We start from the raw sequence: 16,332 nt of genomic DNA, 5'->3' as shown, positions 1-16,332 counted from the left end.
CACTGGCTAGAAGGAAAGCCTGCCTCTGATGTGGCCCAATGGCTACACCAGCATTTGTTTCACATGGGGCAAAAGACAATGCGGGCTTTAGCCCATAGGTGGGGCTTGCCATTCACCTTTGAAGAAGTCAGCAGAGTCTGGAAGGAGTGCCTTGTGTGCTCTAAGAGGGACTTACACTGAGTCCCACAGCAGCACGGGACAACAGTAAAGGGGCTAATACACCTTGTCAGGTGGCAAATAGACTATATTGAGCCTCTGCCCATATCAGAAGGATATTGGTATGCCATGACTTGTGTGGACATGGCTACTGTACTATTGTTTGCTTTTCCTGCACGTCATACAGATAAGCAAACCACCAAGAGGGGCCTGTAGCATCTCTTTGCAGCCTATGGCTGGCTGCAGGTGACCGAGAGAGATCAAGGCACCCACTTTACTGGACATGCATTACAAGAATGGGTGCAGCAATTAGGAATAAAGTGGAAATTTCAGGTACCAAATAATCCTACTGGGGCAGGCATGATGGAGAGGTACAACGGTTTATTTGAATCTGGCCTGAAGTTGGACACCAATAGTCTACAGGGTTGGTCAGTTTGCCTATGGACAGTGCTACAGCATTTGAATGAGAAGCCACTTAAAGGAGCTCTGAGCCCCGTGGATATGCTCACACACTTTGCTGACTCTCCTATACAATTGTATGTCCAAACTAAAGAGTTACTGAAGTCAGGATATGACCAGCAGACATTCCTGCTGCCAGCCCCTACTGCATTAAGCCCTGGAGACAGTGTTGAATGCACCTGGCCCTGGACATTTTGACACATGGACCAGCGATGGCTGGCCCTTCTGGTACCTTCGGGGAAAGGTCTGGAAGCTGGTCTACTGTGTATTCCTGGAATAACAACTGAATGGCCCTGAAAGGTCATAGTAGTATACCCAAAACATCTAGGAGGTAAGAGCATCTTGAGGGGAAGTTTTGTTTTATCTTTATGGCCAGTGCATGTACCTCCCATAGCCCTATATATTGACCTATCTGTAACTCCCACAGGGAATGGGGTGAAAGTCTGGTATACTAGACCAGGACAAGATCCCATTCCTGCCACTGTTCTATCACAAGACCACTCTCTTGCATGTATACTACCTGAAGAACAAGATTTGCCTATGCTGGTGTCATTAAAACATGTATCTTATCTCCCTTAAGGTTATTTTCTCCTATAGTCCTTGTGGCCTGAATGCGCCCCCTGGCTGCAGCTGCCGCGTGATGATTGCTCTGAACCCTCAGCTACTGCCTGTCTATGGAATGGAGGACCTATGGACTTAATCTGCATAAGACTTTGAACCTAGCTGAATCTTCCAGCTTGAGGATTGTCCCAATTTTATTGCTGTTGCTATTGTTATGTCATTAGTCTGGTCACAGTGCTCCTGTTTTCTTGCCCAGGGACCATTGTGGAAGAAGGGGAACAGGTAGATTGCAAGGTGAGATTTCTGGATGGGTGGCCTGTGGGTAAAATTGTAACATTTCCAGAATATCTCACCTGGTTTTGGTGCATTTGCATATCCTCAGGGGTGGAGAGAAGTTCATCTCCATGTCAATGGGTAATTACCTGGGCAACCTAGGGCATGTCTGAACCTGAGAGTTTAAGGGGAGGGGCTGACTTGCTTGCTTGCTTCTTCCAGAGCAGGGGGGAGAGACAGCCCTGGACTGCAGTTTGAAGGCAATAAACGGGTTTTAAACTTTATTTCTCCCTTTGATTGATTTAAGTTTTTAGAGCTGTTTTACCCCGGGATTTCCTCTCCCTGGACTTGCAGCATACTAGTCCTAAACACTGAGTCTAGCTTAATTTCCCCTGGTTACACTTCATTTGGCTACTACTCCTGGAACAACCCCTCTCCTACAAAGAGCACTTTTGATAATGAAATTCAGCCATTCTACTATAATCTTAATGGCTTCAAACTACTTCCTACTACTGTATCTTTTGTAGGCTTGCCACTTTTTGATAGACAGTCTGATTACTGACCACCTTTTGAATAGCTGTCTGAAATATTTTCTGGGTTGGACATTCTGCAAGTGAGTGATTTACAACCATTGTCTTCCCTGAAGGTACTTAAGAAAAAACAGCTTCACATGCATTATTATGGACTAAATCATATTCCCCCAAAATTCATGTGTTGAAGTCTTATCCCCTAATGTAACTGTATTTATAGATAGAGCCTATAAGGAGGCAATAAAGGTTAAGTGAGGTCATAAGGGTGGGATAGGTTTGATGTCCTTATATGAAGAGGAAGAGATACCAGAGTTCTTTCTCTGTCCTCATGAGCACAGAGGAAGGGCCATATGAGGACACAGTGAGAAAGTGTCCACCTACAAGCCAAGCAGAGTTTCACCAAAACCAATCCTGACAGCACCTTCATCTTGGACTTCCACCAGAACTGAGAAAAAATAAATGTCTATCATTTAGGCCATTCAGCCTGTGGTATGGATAGATACCATAGAGATTTTAGCCGAGTAATACATGCATAGCCTAGATCTTGTTTTTTCTGATATTTTAACAAAATTGAAATATTTTTGCAGAGGAATAAAATAGCACTGCAGTCAGCTCACAATATTTGCATTAGTTCATAATTATAACTGGCATTAAGATAGGGACATTTGCTCAGCCTGTACTGTGATAGAAGACATATCCTCTGGCAGCTAACAGCCCTTTACTTTAAAATGTTCAACTATTTATTTTGGCTTGGAAATGTGAAAAAGTTAAACGTATTTGTGGAAACTGAGAAATATTACTGACAGAATTCAATGAAATAATTTCTTAAACACAGTTATTAAAATATGTAACTCTTGTGAAAGTCTAGCTTTAATCCCATATGCAAACTTCATTTCTTGCAAATAAGAAAATGAAAGTGGGCAGATATAGATATTTCCGCCTTGTCTGCCAATCGATTTGCATTCATGTGATAACTACTCCAGGTTAATGCCAGCTGAAATTGTTATTAATGTCTCAAAATGAATGTTCTGAAATGTATTTAATATAGTTCTTAAAACCCGGTTTCCTATAAAAATGGCATAGTACATTTTTCAGGGTACACCCATATATTCTTAATTTCTGGATATGTCTGAGATCTCTCTGTTTATATTCAAGCAGATGCAAAAGACACTATTATAACACAGTGTCTAATTATAGAGAATGCATTTGTACTATAGATACTTTTTATTTTTTATTCAAAATAAAGATTTGAGTAAACATTCCATTCTGTGTTGTTGACATTTGAATTCTACAATGAGACATTTTGTTATTTTTTTTTTATAATTCTTCGACATTGTTAAACAAAAATGCTGTATGACTATTTTTTGCTAACATTGTTTTGGAAACAATTCAGAAAATTTTCTCATAAAATTCACATGAAAATAGTCTATTTTTCTTCCTTATGTGTGTTATACACATGTTGCAAACATTCTTCTAGCTTGAGGAAAACCAAGTGATTGATAAAATATATGATGCTTATTAAAGGATATAATGACTTAGTAAATGCAGGTAAACTTCAAATGTTTACTTTCTTTCCCCCAAAGTTGGGGGAACTTTCCTGTGTAATTAAGATCATTTCAGAATGACTTGGGGATACTTTACTGTCTTCAAAGAGTAAAGAAACTAGATGTAAGTTTCAACTAAAGGTTTTGGAAATAGGAGAGAAGGAATATAACATCCTGTTGACTAAGCAATCTTGGGTAATGATGAAACTACAGCTGGTTTGGAAGGCACAGGTCCTGGGTCTTGACTCACTTCTTCCCGGCCAGGAACCCAGGAAAAGATACTTAACATTCTCTAAGCTGCTTCCCCAAGTCTAATGTGTTATAATAGAAATGAGTAAGAATTAAAGGAAAACAATAAGAAAAAACCGCTGAGGAATCTCTGACAACTTCACTATTAATTTGTTGCTGTTATTGACACCATTGTTGTCATTAAAAAATGTTCTATCCCGAGCAGTAAGATACCAGGTTTAAATACCTCCTCGGTTAGGTTGAGAGCCAGGATCAGATGATGCATAGATATCCTCTTTCTGTAGCAGATTGAGAAAGTACTCAAAAACATTAAAAACAGTACAACCTGTTTCTAGGTTTTCTTTTTTTTTTTTTTCCCCTTTCTTAGATTTTTAGTAACCATGCCAATTCAGAGTAATTTCAAAGTAATATGTTAGAGACATACATTGTCAGTCTGGATCTACGGCAATATGTACAACTTGATTATTAAGGTGTTGAAACAACTTGGCAAATATCATTTAGGGCCTTCATGCCTGGTAGGCAGAATAACTACCTCAATCTTTCAAGGTGATTAAGCTGATTAGGTAAGAACACTGTGCTTCTTCATTCATTCATCTTCACTTAATCAGATGGAAGGGTCTTTTTTACAGACAAAGGAATCTAAGTGGTGTGACTTAATCCTATTCTTTTTCTTTCCCTTCCAACCCTACCACAGACAGTACCCCTTCTAAGAGAGCTGGATCTTAAATAAAACACTAATTAAAAAATATACTCATTTCAGAGTTGTGAGGCTCCCCTCCTTTCCTTTTAATTGAAAACACTTAAGAGACTTCCTAGATTCCAGAGCACTAACCTCTGAATGCCATTTAATCACTTCTTTCAATCAATTCACATGTTTATTTATGAGAATTGCTGTACCTGTTAAGTATTACATTAAAAGGATTGGAGGGGAGGAAGTTACTATTAGGAGAAACTCGGAAAGTAGTGCTACCTGAAACATTTATGAACATCTATTGCAAACACTCTTAAAATCTGATAAATTACATTTTAATTATTTTGTAAATGTACCAAAATTAAAGAGCATTTAGAAAGCAGTCATCTAGAGTTGAAGAAGTATAAATTAATCACGTGTTTACATTGAATATTAAGAAATTCAGGGATCCTTAATGGAGCAATAATAATTTTAAAGCAACATTAGAACTTCTTGGCACATGTTCAGGGCTGCTTGGAGCATATTTTCACACTGTGGAAATATTTATTCTACCCAGCAGCCTATTTCCCCCAATAGAAACACAATGAAAATTCAAACACAATAAATCATTCCCAAGGTACAGAGATTCAAATGCCACAAGTGCTTTGATTCACTTTGCTGCAGGGGTGGAATTTATAAATTGAAGAACTTTTAAATTTGTTAGAACATAGCACTCTAGAAATGAGAAAAGCAAAGCCAATTGGATTCGGGGTCTTATTTGTGTGTCACTCTGTATTAGCCTTGGCATAATGGATAGGGTCCTAAAGCGTGATGCATGAGGTAGGGAGCCATTTCCCCTCTCTGGCCAGCAGGAGGGCCTCAAGAGAGACTTTGATTGTAAAACGATCACAGAGGCAACCCCCAGGACTGCTACTGGAAAAATGAATTTGAGAGAGGAAGTGAATGAATTCTGGTTTTCTAACAGTTAAAATGAATAAAGAAGAAAACTCCAGCTTCTGTTCCTCTTCACCATTCAATAAAATATATGAAGACCATTTTGCATGTCACTTATTTTTTACCTCTAATTAATCATTTTCAGGCATTTGCTTAATTCATGTTGCACATTCTGCTTTTCTTGTATTATTGAATCCTATAAAGGTTTGTGTGTTTAAAGAATATTGTCATGAGACTTATTTTTCTCTTTTACATTCCTCATCTCTAATAATTTGTTGACACAAATAAAATGCTAGTGCCACTAATATATTGTTTTTCAGTTAGGATTCTCCTTTTTTGGAAATGCTAAGCTATGTAAGATGTTAAAGTGTTCATACAACATTCTGTACTCTAACAAATTATTCTTGCCTCATGTACTGTGTTTGCTATCATCAAACTTTTGAATCATGTTTATGGAAACTCAGGATGCTACAAAAAGTTACAGCCCCATAAACTAAGTTGTAGAATTATAGAGCACCCAGATAAGAAATTTACTTGCATGGCACATCCTTCTCTATGCCTCAGATTTTCATAAAAAGCTATTTGTAAGCCAAGTCTGTAGCTTGTCTTTTTATCTTCTTCACATGGGCTTTATGTAGAGTAATCGTTCTTAATTTTGATAGAGTCAAGATTATCCAGTTTGATGGAACATGCTTTTGGTGTCAAATCTAAGAACTTTTTACCTAGTCCTAGATTCCAAGGATTTTCTATTTTTTTTCTTGTGATGTCTTACGATTTTGTGTTTTATAAATTTATTTTTGTATAAAGTATGAGATTAGGTCAAGGTTAATTTTCTAGTTGTTTTTTTTTAATATATAAGAATGCTATTGATTTTTACATTTTGATTTTGTATCCCACAATATTTTTATGTTTTTTTTCTTCATTATTAATAGGCCTAACAGTTGTCTGTAGTTTTTGGATTTTTAATATACACATATGGAAAAAAGGTAGTTTTACTTCAACCTTTTAATACTTGTATAATTTCTGCTTCTCTGTTGTGTTTGCTAGAATATTCCACAAAACACTGACTAGAAGCAAAAAAGGCAGGTCTCTGTTTGGGTCCTAACTTTAAGAGTGTTTCTCGGATTTTATTATTAAACATAAAATGTAGGTTTTTACACATAAGGTAAGGAATTTTTCTTTTAATAGTTTTTTAAGAACTTGTTTTGAATATTTATCAGATTTTATTGAATGTTTTTTATGTGTATTTTGAAAAAATATGGTTTTATTTCTTAAATCTATTATGAGGTTCTCTGTTTATTCATCTTTGCTACTCAAAGAGAAACATTTATTTTGTTTTATTTCTAGTTCACTGCTCAGTTATATATTTTTAGGATACTGTTAAAACTTATATAATGAAGGTCTGAGAGGTAAACTCTTAAATATTGTATGTTGGAAATGATCTTTTTTGGCCTAATCTCATAAAGGTATTCAGCTGGGTTTATAATTTTACCTAATTGTTATTTTATTTCCCTAAGCTCAGATGTAACTCCTTTATTTTCTGTCATCTAATGTTACTGGTGAAAATTTTCAGTCACAATAAGTCTATTGCCATTACTCTGAAGTTAATTGTCCTTTCTTTCTGGTGGCTATTAACTATTTCCAAAATTTCTTATTCATCTTTTTATATATCCACCTATTCATTTTATTTTTGTAGTTGTGGGTTTAATATTTTTCTTATTCATATATTTGAAGGTAATTTTCATTTTCATTTTGAGCATACTGGTTATACTTATTTTTAAGTCTCCGTCAGATTGTTTCATATAATTAAATTCATTGGAAGTAAATCCATATTCTAAACATTGATTTTTCTTGGCTACCGTTCTTAGATTCATTCATTTCTTATAAAATTTTGATTTGCAGATTTGGTTTTGAGGTGAGGTCTTTGGTTTTTCTCTCTCTGTGCATCTCCTCTCAGTCCTTCCCTCTAACAGGTTTATCACTTCCCCCACCCAGCCCCATTGTTAACCAGCAAACGAGTCTGGTGACCAAGCCGTAACTCTCTTCCCAAACTCCCTGACTTCCTTCTTTCCTATAAAGCGTCACTGCTGGAATATTTTTATCCCTTCTTCTCTGCAGGAAGTGGGTCTGCTCCCACCAGCTCCCAGACAGGTGTTCCAGGCCTGGCTCCTGAGCCATCGCTTTGTTTCCTTTCTACTTCATGGAGGCATTTTTGTTTTGCCTTGTAGTTTTGGGGTTTTGTTTTGTTTTATAGCCCAGTTGTGTCTTTACCTTGTCTTTTCAGATTTTATCTAACTATCCTAGATATAAGAACCGGAGAGTATATCAAATTTTATTTTGTCAACTTGCCCGGAATATTTCCAGTCAGTTTTTAACCCACACGGATCAGGCTTGCATGTGCCTGGAACACTGTTTTTGGCAGAGTCACCAGCAAGACATCCATCCTGCCAAATCTAATGGCCAATTCTCAGTTTTCATCTCAGCAGTGGTTGGCGCAGTGATCATTTTCTCCTTGTTGATGCATTTTCTCTTCTTGGTTTTTAGGACAGTCTATCCTCCTTATTTCCCTCTAACTGAATGCCCTGGATTTTCAATTTCCTGGCTGACTCTTTATCTTGCTCTTGAACTTTAATTGCTGGAGTGTCACAGTGTTCCTCAGTTATTCTTCTTTCACTGTCTGTAATTATCTCCTATGTGATGTCATTTATACCATGGACATGATAAATACATATATTTTATAATACACAAATATACATTATAATGTATAATATGTACACAAATATATGTAATTCACAAGAAAATTTTATATGATGTATTTAAACACATGTTATATATATATATATATATATAAATATATATATATATATATATATATAAAATGTAGTTTGTTACTATCACCTTCCTTTTTCTACTGTTACCTCATCCATGCACTATATTTTCCATGTATTCACTGTGATATCTAACATCTAAAACTAATATGGTTAAGACATAACTTTTGATTCCCTGCAGCCCAACATCTAACTCTAGACCTAAAATTGTAGACCACACCAGTATCTTTTGCTGCCTGTGTTCCTGCAATAGCCTCCTAATTGGCCTCCCTGATTCTACCATGTCCTTTGCACTTAGTACTTTACCTAGAAGTCAATGAAATCAGATTATAGCACACTCCTTCTCAAAACCATCAATAGCTTTCCATTACACTTAAAATAAATCCAAACGTATCATGGCCTTAGGAGCCCTAACATGCTTCACAGCCATCACTGGACACTACTGTCTCCATTACTGAACTCATTCCAGCAGTATCTGAATTCTTATGATGCTTTGAAATATTACTCTGGACTTGGGATGGTTTCCCTAAACCTTTGCACAGTTCACTTCTTCACATCATTCAGTCTGTCTTTACCACCTCACAGAGGCCTCCTATAACAACTCAAACTAAAATAATCTCCTGTTATTCATCAAACCCTGTAAGAATAGAAATAGGTTAGCATAAGCATAGCCATCTTAAAGGCCTAGAAGCCATTTTCTGAGTATGTGACTTAGAAAGAAAAACTGGAACTGGGTAAGGCCTTGAAAAACAAGTTAATCATGAGCACCGGGTGGTGGGCAGCTGTGACCCTTGGTCAGCTAACCTTGGTCAGTAAATCTTACATACCAAGCTTATCGTGCAGAACCTCCCTAACCATTGAGGAGTAGTCTTACCCTGCCCTTGCTTAACCCCAGGATATATGTCTTGCAAGAATAATGTATAGTTATAGAAAATTGCTATGAGTTAAGTGCTTTGAAATTGCTATATAAACCCTTGGCTCTGAGTGCTCGGGGTCCTTGTTGAGACCCGCTGCATCGGGCTGACTTGGACCCCAACTAGTTGGCTGAATAAAGACTTTGCTTGAATTTACATCTCTATGCCTGTGTAGTTTGTTCTCTGGGGAAGCCTCGGAAGCCTGCACCCTAACAACCCTTTCCTTTTTTTTCTAGCTTCTTTGAAATTCTTCTTTTTTTAGCTTTACTGAGGTATAATTGACACATAAAATTGTAAGATATTTAAAGTGTACATCATAATGATTTGATAATATATACATTGTAAAAGGATTCCTTTCACATAGTTAATTTAGTTAATTAACACACTACTACATATATATATATGCTATAAAATACAAATATACAATTAAATATACACGTGTGTTAACATTTAAGTTCTACTCTCATAGCAAATTTCTTATACAATACAGTTTTTTCAACCATAATTACCATGTTATGCATAAGATCTTCAGATCTGATTCATTGTGTTGTTCTTTTTAAAGCATCAATCATTGCCTGATATTTTAATACTTATTGTTAACTTGCTACTTGTCTATCTCACTCATTAGACTATAAGTATTGTGAGGGCAGGCATTTGCTTGCTCTTATTCACAATTGTTTCCCAAGCATCTAGAAGAGTGTCTCATTCCCAAGAGGAATTCAATAATTAGTTGTGGAGTTAATAAAATTATGGCATTCCACCAATGATCAGGAACCCAATAAGACTGATCACAAACACAGCTCCTATACTAACAAAGTATATGTATTTTTACATCAAGTCACTAGAAGCATGGAGGGAAAAACATGTTTCAACTTCTTTCATGAAATCTTCTTTATTTGTGCTCTAGAGGAAGAGCATAAAAACAATAACATAGAGACTATTAATACTGATGTCATTCCACAAGATAGTACCTGCATCACCCTTTGATTCCTCTTTCACCTGTGCATTTTGGATGTCTAGCTTCTCTATTCTCAATAGTTGGATGTGAATAAAATGTTTAAACCCTTACGTTTAAGTTCCTTCTAAATAAATGATCTTGCCCTCTCTTTTGAGATCTTGCCTAGTAAAGCCTAAAACTCAAGGGAATACTAATCCTCTGAATTATTTGTTGTGAGAGTAATGTCATTCCTTTATAGTCTCTTTCAACATGTCTTAATATACTATAAATTTAAAACTACTTGAGAAGTTCAAAGCAAGAGATGAATAAATACTCCAATTCTTGATGATTAAGAAGGCATTAGAAACGTCAATGCTGAAATTCAGTAAAACAATATAACAAAGGTAGTTTGTAGTTTTCTTTGCATGCTGTTCAACATTGTAGTGAAGGCATAAAGGATTTTTTTTTAGTTGAACACTTCAGGAAACCAACTCCACTTTGTATGTAAAGGGTTCCTATTTAGAACATCAAACCTTAACTCGACCCATGAGGCTCTATAGATGTAGTTGGAGAGCTATTCAATAATACTGAGAATGTGTCAAAATCTGAGTAGAGTATGGTAGGTCTGTGGAAACCAGTTAGTTAAGCATTTTACCATTTATCCTTCTGAAAACTGTAGCACAACTAATGAAGTGGGGGGAGAGTCCCCATAAATTATAAACATTGAGCTTGTAGAGAGTGGAATCCTCAAATTTCAGTGAAACAGGGAAATACGTGGCTCTACTGAAAACATTTCCTGCAATTTCCCTGAAAAATTCATGTCCACCTAAAACATGTGAATGTGATCTTATTTGGAAATAGGATCTTTGTAGATGTAATCAAGTTAAGGGCACACTGGATTAGGATGGGCTCTAGACTAATGACTGATGTCCCAATAAGAAGAGAGAAGTTTGATTATAGACTCATATAAAGGGAAGGCAGCCATGTGGAGACAGAGGTAGAGACTGAATTCATGCAGCCATAAACCAAGGAATGCTAAGGCTTGGTGGCAGTTCCAGAAGCTAGAAATAGCAAGGAAGGATCTGTCTTCAGATTCATTGGCCATGCCAACATCTTGGTTTTGGAACTCTCGTCTCCATAGCTGTGAGATAGTAAATTACTGTTTTTAAACTCTCTAGTTCACGGTCATTTGTTATAGCAGCCCTAGGAAACTAATACAGTACCACCAACAAAAAAAAAAACAAAGCCTGTATGACAATACACAAGGACAAAATGGGGATATGGGGAGGATCTAGGAGTAGTAGTTCTCAGAAATAAACAGCAAGTAGATGAAGATGATCTCATGTAAGTGGGAACCCCTTATAAAGGACTGAGATCAAATAGAAAGCTATTGTTTGATCAAAGGGCATCAAAGAAATCATAGGAAATGATAAGGAGAAATCAAAGAAGACAAATCTCAGAAATTTCCTCTTGCTACACAGTCACATAAGACCACATTTTGCATAATCCTACTTATATACAATATCCCAAATAGCAGATCTTGAGAGAGAATAGAATAGTGGTACAGGTGTTGGGGAGATGGGAGTAACAGTTAATGTGTATAAAGTTTCTTCTTGGGATAATGAAATTTTCTAAATCAGATTTTGGTAATGGTTACAGAACTCTGTAAATAAATTTTTTTAAAAGCCATTGAATTGTCCACCTTAAAGTGGTAAAGTTCCTGGTTTGTAAATTACATGACAATAAAGCTGTTAAAAAAAATAAATAACACAATAATAAAATTTTAAATACTGAAATTGGAAAGGTACACCATATTATGAAGAACGTTTTTCAGAACTTTAGGACATGTCCAAATATAATTATTAGAATTTAAAGATAAAGAAATAATCCTTTGAGTATTCAGAAAGAAAAATCAACTGATTTACAAAGGATCAAATACCAGGTTAGCATTAGGCTGCTGTGTTTCTCAAAAGCAACATCCAGTGACATGAAAGAACAAAGCTGCATCTACAAGGTATGCAGGGTGAGTTCTGTCTTCCCATTGTCAAATCTTAGAATTGTTATTAGCCTTTCTGGGCCCACTTCTATCAATAGTGACATTCTAGTAGATCTCAATGAATTCTAGGGTCTTCCTATAATAGTAAGGTAATAATACAGGCAGAGGACTCCTGTGTTTCTAAGAGCTGATCCTTTGGCCAGGTGGCATGCTATCACCATGTACGGCTATCCTGGGTTCTCAGGTAGCTTCATTTGCTGTGTGCCACATCTGACAGGATCTAGGGTGTCCTGCTCAGCCTTTCAAACTAGGTTCTTTTTTTTTTATGATGCAATAAATACCTCTCAGTTTGTTATTGTTATCTTATAAATGAATTACTTACTATTCTAAAAGATTATAGTAGCTTTCTTAAGAATTAAAGTGAATGTTTCTCTCCTGGGAACAGTAAAAATGTGTGCTCACTACAAAGTAGTTGAAAGTACAAATTATCTCCTTTTTTATTATAAACTTTTAGTTATTACATTAAAATCATCCCTCATTGAAAAACTTACACTAAATCACTGTAAAATCACTGAGAAATAATTCACTAAAAATATAATAGTATTTTTCACAGAAGAATAATCATTTTATACATTCAAGATACCAAGCAGCCTTAGAGATTATGGCATCTGACCTTCTCATGATACAGATGAGCAAAATTTGGCCCCTCCAGAATCTGTGACAGCTAAATAATTGTAAAGCTGGGACCAGATTCTAGGATTTGATTGCTTGTCTAGTACTCCTTACACTTCACCATAAGTTCTTCTCTTCCTCTCTTTATATCTGTACTCTCAAATGTTTCATTATTTTATTCATCCACAAATATTTATTTATTATTCACTGTGTGCTAGCTATTCTTTGAAATTTAGGATATGCAGAGTAAAGAAGACAGAAAAGGTCCATGTTCCCTGGCAGCCAATATGTTTGATCACATATAACTTCTGCAACATTTCTTTAAAATACTCAGCCTCCCGTTCCTCTTCTCTTTACCGTTTTTCCCCAAGTTCCTTCCAGGGCATTCATATTGTAAGTGTCACTGGGCCGTAAGCCTGAGGCAGATCCTCCAGGAAGCCTTCTCTGTTTCCCTCTCTGCCCCAGTCTGTGCTACATGCCCTTGCTCTGTGTTCCCTGAACACTGTATGCTTACCTCTGTCAGAGCACCATTACTTGGAAAGCTGTTTATCTACTTACTTGTCATTCCTTCCTCTTAAACTGTGACGTCCTAGAGGACAGGGGCTTGTGTCGTGTGTTTTCCAGTATCTCTAGCATTTGTGTAGTACCTGGAACAGAATGAGCATTCACTCAATATTTGTTGTTGACTAAACTGAGAATGTCTGCATAAACATAAAGTCTCCTATGGACCATTTACATTTCATTGTTAATGAGTTTAAGTAAATGCATTATTCCTCCTAGGGTTATTTGCACCTTATTAACTACAATATTGTCAAAAATATCCAATTCATTTCTAGGACTACGTTCTTCTCCACACTGATGTCACGTGTTACTCCACATAATCTCTCAGAAACGGACAGCTTATCTCTATGGGAAAACACAACTCTCCTCTGCTCAGCCTAGGATAAGATGCTGATACTAGGATTTTAACACACTAGAGACAGGCTCTTTTGGATTTCTGAGAAAAAATTACCTCAGTTTTCTGTTAAATGTCAACTTGATTTAAAAATTGCCATATGATGACTTATAGTGTAAAGAAATCCACAATTTAGAACTTGGCTGTTTGTCAGAAGCTATCTTTCAGAGCTGAGCTCTTGTCTCTGATCTACTGAAGAAGGTCTATGATCTACTCTGAAAAGCAAAAAATAATAACAAAATTCTCAGCACCAACATAAAAGTCCACACAATTCCAGTTTAGTTATTATACAGACCAATTTATAATTTTTTCTCAGCTGGAATCTGATATGTCAGAATCAATAGATTCATTCAGAGCTAAACTTTTATCTTTTTACTGGGCATGCTCTGTGATTGAACACTGCTTACACTATGTATTGGGAATGGAAAAACATTCCAGGATGTCTTTGCATTAAAGGGAACTACAGGGGTTGTGCTATATAATTATCTTTGAATTATATTACAAATAACTCATAATATTTGGCCTACTATCTACTAAATATGAAGAAAAATTTTATCAACACTCCATCTATCATTTCAGGTAAAGTTATATACATATAAAATGAATGATAAAATATATATGATACATATGATAATGTTTGGTCTTGCTGTAAAAAAAAAATTATATTTTCTCAAACAAATTGATGCCTGCTTTAAAATACAACATAGTTTCTTTATTTTTCTCAATCATGAAGAATTAGTATTGTTCCAGTTATCAGCAGGAAGAGCTCCCTGGAATTCTAATTTGGGTTTTGCCTTGGTACCATTCAGAGAAATATTTTCTGAAAGTTCATTTTGTTTTCCTTCTTTCCTTTAGGAACTCTAGGGTGAGTGTATCGGGCTCCTATCTGGCAATCAAGGAGACCTTAAACATTGTAATAAAACCGTATCCTTCCATTCTACAAGTGGATTTTGGGACAGAACATAAGTAGTGATGTAATTAATACAGCTTGTTTTGATTATTAATAAATCTTTATTTACCTAGAATGGAATTTAGCATTAGAGAAACTTGAACTAAACCTATATTTTCAACATATTACTAATTCAAGACTCAGTTTACACATAATTAAACAATTTTACGTATTTAAATGTGAAACACTGAGTCTAAGATACTATTTTTCACACATTAATGACTTAATGGATTATGTACCTTACCCTTTATTCATTCTTTGTGACCATCAATATGCAATGTCATAGTATGCAGTTAAGGAAGAATCTCTAATTAAAACTGAGGCTTTCCTGAGACTTCCAACTCCTACCTAAACTACTCTTTCAGTCAACCATTATGATCAATTGCAAATACATTTGTTTGCCACCTCTGTTCTAGCTACTCATTATACTGCTCTGGGAGTTGCATAAGAGTTTGAAACACAATAGTGGTAAAAAACTTAATTCTAGTTGGTTAAATAAATAACAGAAATACAAACTAAATTGAATAATGTAAGGTTGAGTACCACTTCCTTTCTAGGTTTACAAGTTTATAAATATAAATCCAAATGAGTAGTTTGTATTAAGATGAAGAGAATATGAAAGAGTGGAAAGAGCTGTAAGCTTAAATAACATTTTTTTGTTTAAATCCTACTTCTTCCCTTCTTCCTCTAACTGGTTATTAATCTTGACTACTTCATTAACCTCTCTGGTCACCAATTCCTCCGCATTTAAAATAAGGGAATACACTTCAAATGGTATTTTGCAGCTCTAACATTCTGTGATTATGGTGGAAGGAATCAGTAGGAAATGATTCTGCAGACTTGAGGAATGACAAAGTGTCCATGGAGCACTTAAAATGATCATTAAAAGATGAGTTGAATTCAGGCTGGTAAAATCAGGTGAAGATGGTATCCCCGATGAGAAAATACTATGAGCAATACCTCTTGATCAGGCAAGTCCAGACAAGTTTAAAAGTATGATAATGGTGATGAGGATGATGATGAGGATGATGCAAAATATTTTAGATTACAGCAGTACATCATGAAGTACCATCTGCCATTCCATTTTGAGTAAATCACCCCTCAGGCAATAGCTGCACTTGCCAGATTTTACACAAAATGTACAATACAGTTTTGCTCAGATAAAAAACATCTAAAATTGGAATGCCTTTGCCCCAACAACAAAAAGGAGTGTGATGTCTTCATTAATATGTTAATTTGCCCATTTCCTATCAGCGTAAACATAAAGGCCCATGCACAGGTTGACCCAATTAACACTATCCAGTTGTTTCTTTCAAACTTTAAAGAGCATCTTCCCAAAAACTACTAGGTGAAAAGAATGAAACCTGGGGGTATTTAAGATTTCCAGGGGAAATAGAATTAAAGGAATAGACCTACGGAAGGGCTTAATATTGGTTTTGATTGCTAAAACAAAAATCAGTAACACATTATACAAAGACAACATCAGTGACATATTGTTAGGCAGAAAGACAGATGTGAGCAGGGTGGAAAGAGAATAACGCCCACTAAAAGGAACTCAAAGGGCTAACCAAATAAAACCAGAGAGCTAGATGGCTCACAGAGCTAGTTATTTCGTTGAGCTTTCAAAGTCCAGGAGTGATTTGGAATGTCTGGATATTACCCAGATGAAAAACAATCCCCCAGAT

General features: G+C 35.9%; 1 protein-coding gene across 2 annotated transcripts in view; it reads right to left on the bottom strand.

The window, feature by feature from the left end:
• LINGO2 (leucine rich repeat and Ig domain containing 2) overlaps positions 1-16,332 on the bottom strand; it is a 1,188,155-nt gene that overhangs the window by 528,106 nt on the left and 643,717 nt on the right. For both annotated transcript variants that reach the window (XM_037020664.2, XM_073228406.1), the window contains exon 4: positions 13,302-13,390. The gene's annotated coding sequence lies outside the window, so the exon portion shown is untranslated. The remainder of the gene's footprint in view (positions 1-13,301; positions 13,391-16,332) is intronic.

The sequence above is a fragment of the Manis javanica genome, chromosome 2 (assembly GCF_040802235.1).
Source record: "Manis javanica isolate MJ-LG chromosome 2, MJ_LKY, whole genome shotgun sequence".
Taxonomy (NCBI): domain Eukaryota; kingdom Metazoa; phylum Chordata; class Mammalia; order Pholidota; family Manidae; genus Manis; species Manis javanica.
Note: the sequence above shows the minus strand (reverse complement) of the source record. Positions and strands in the feature narration are given on the sequence as shown.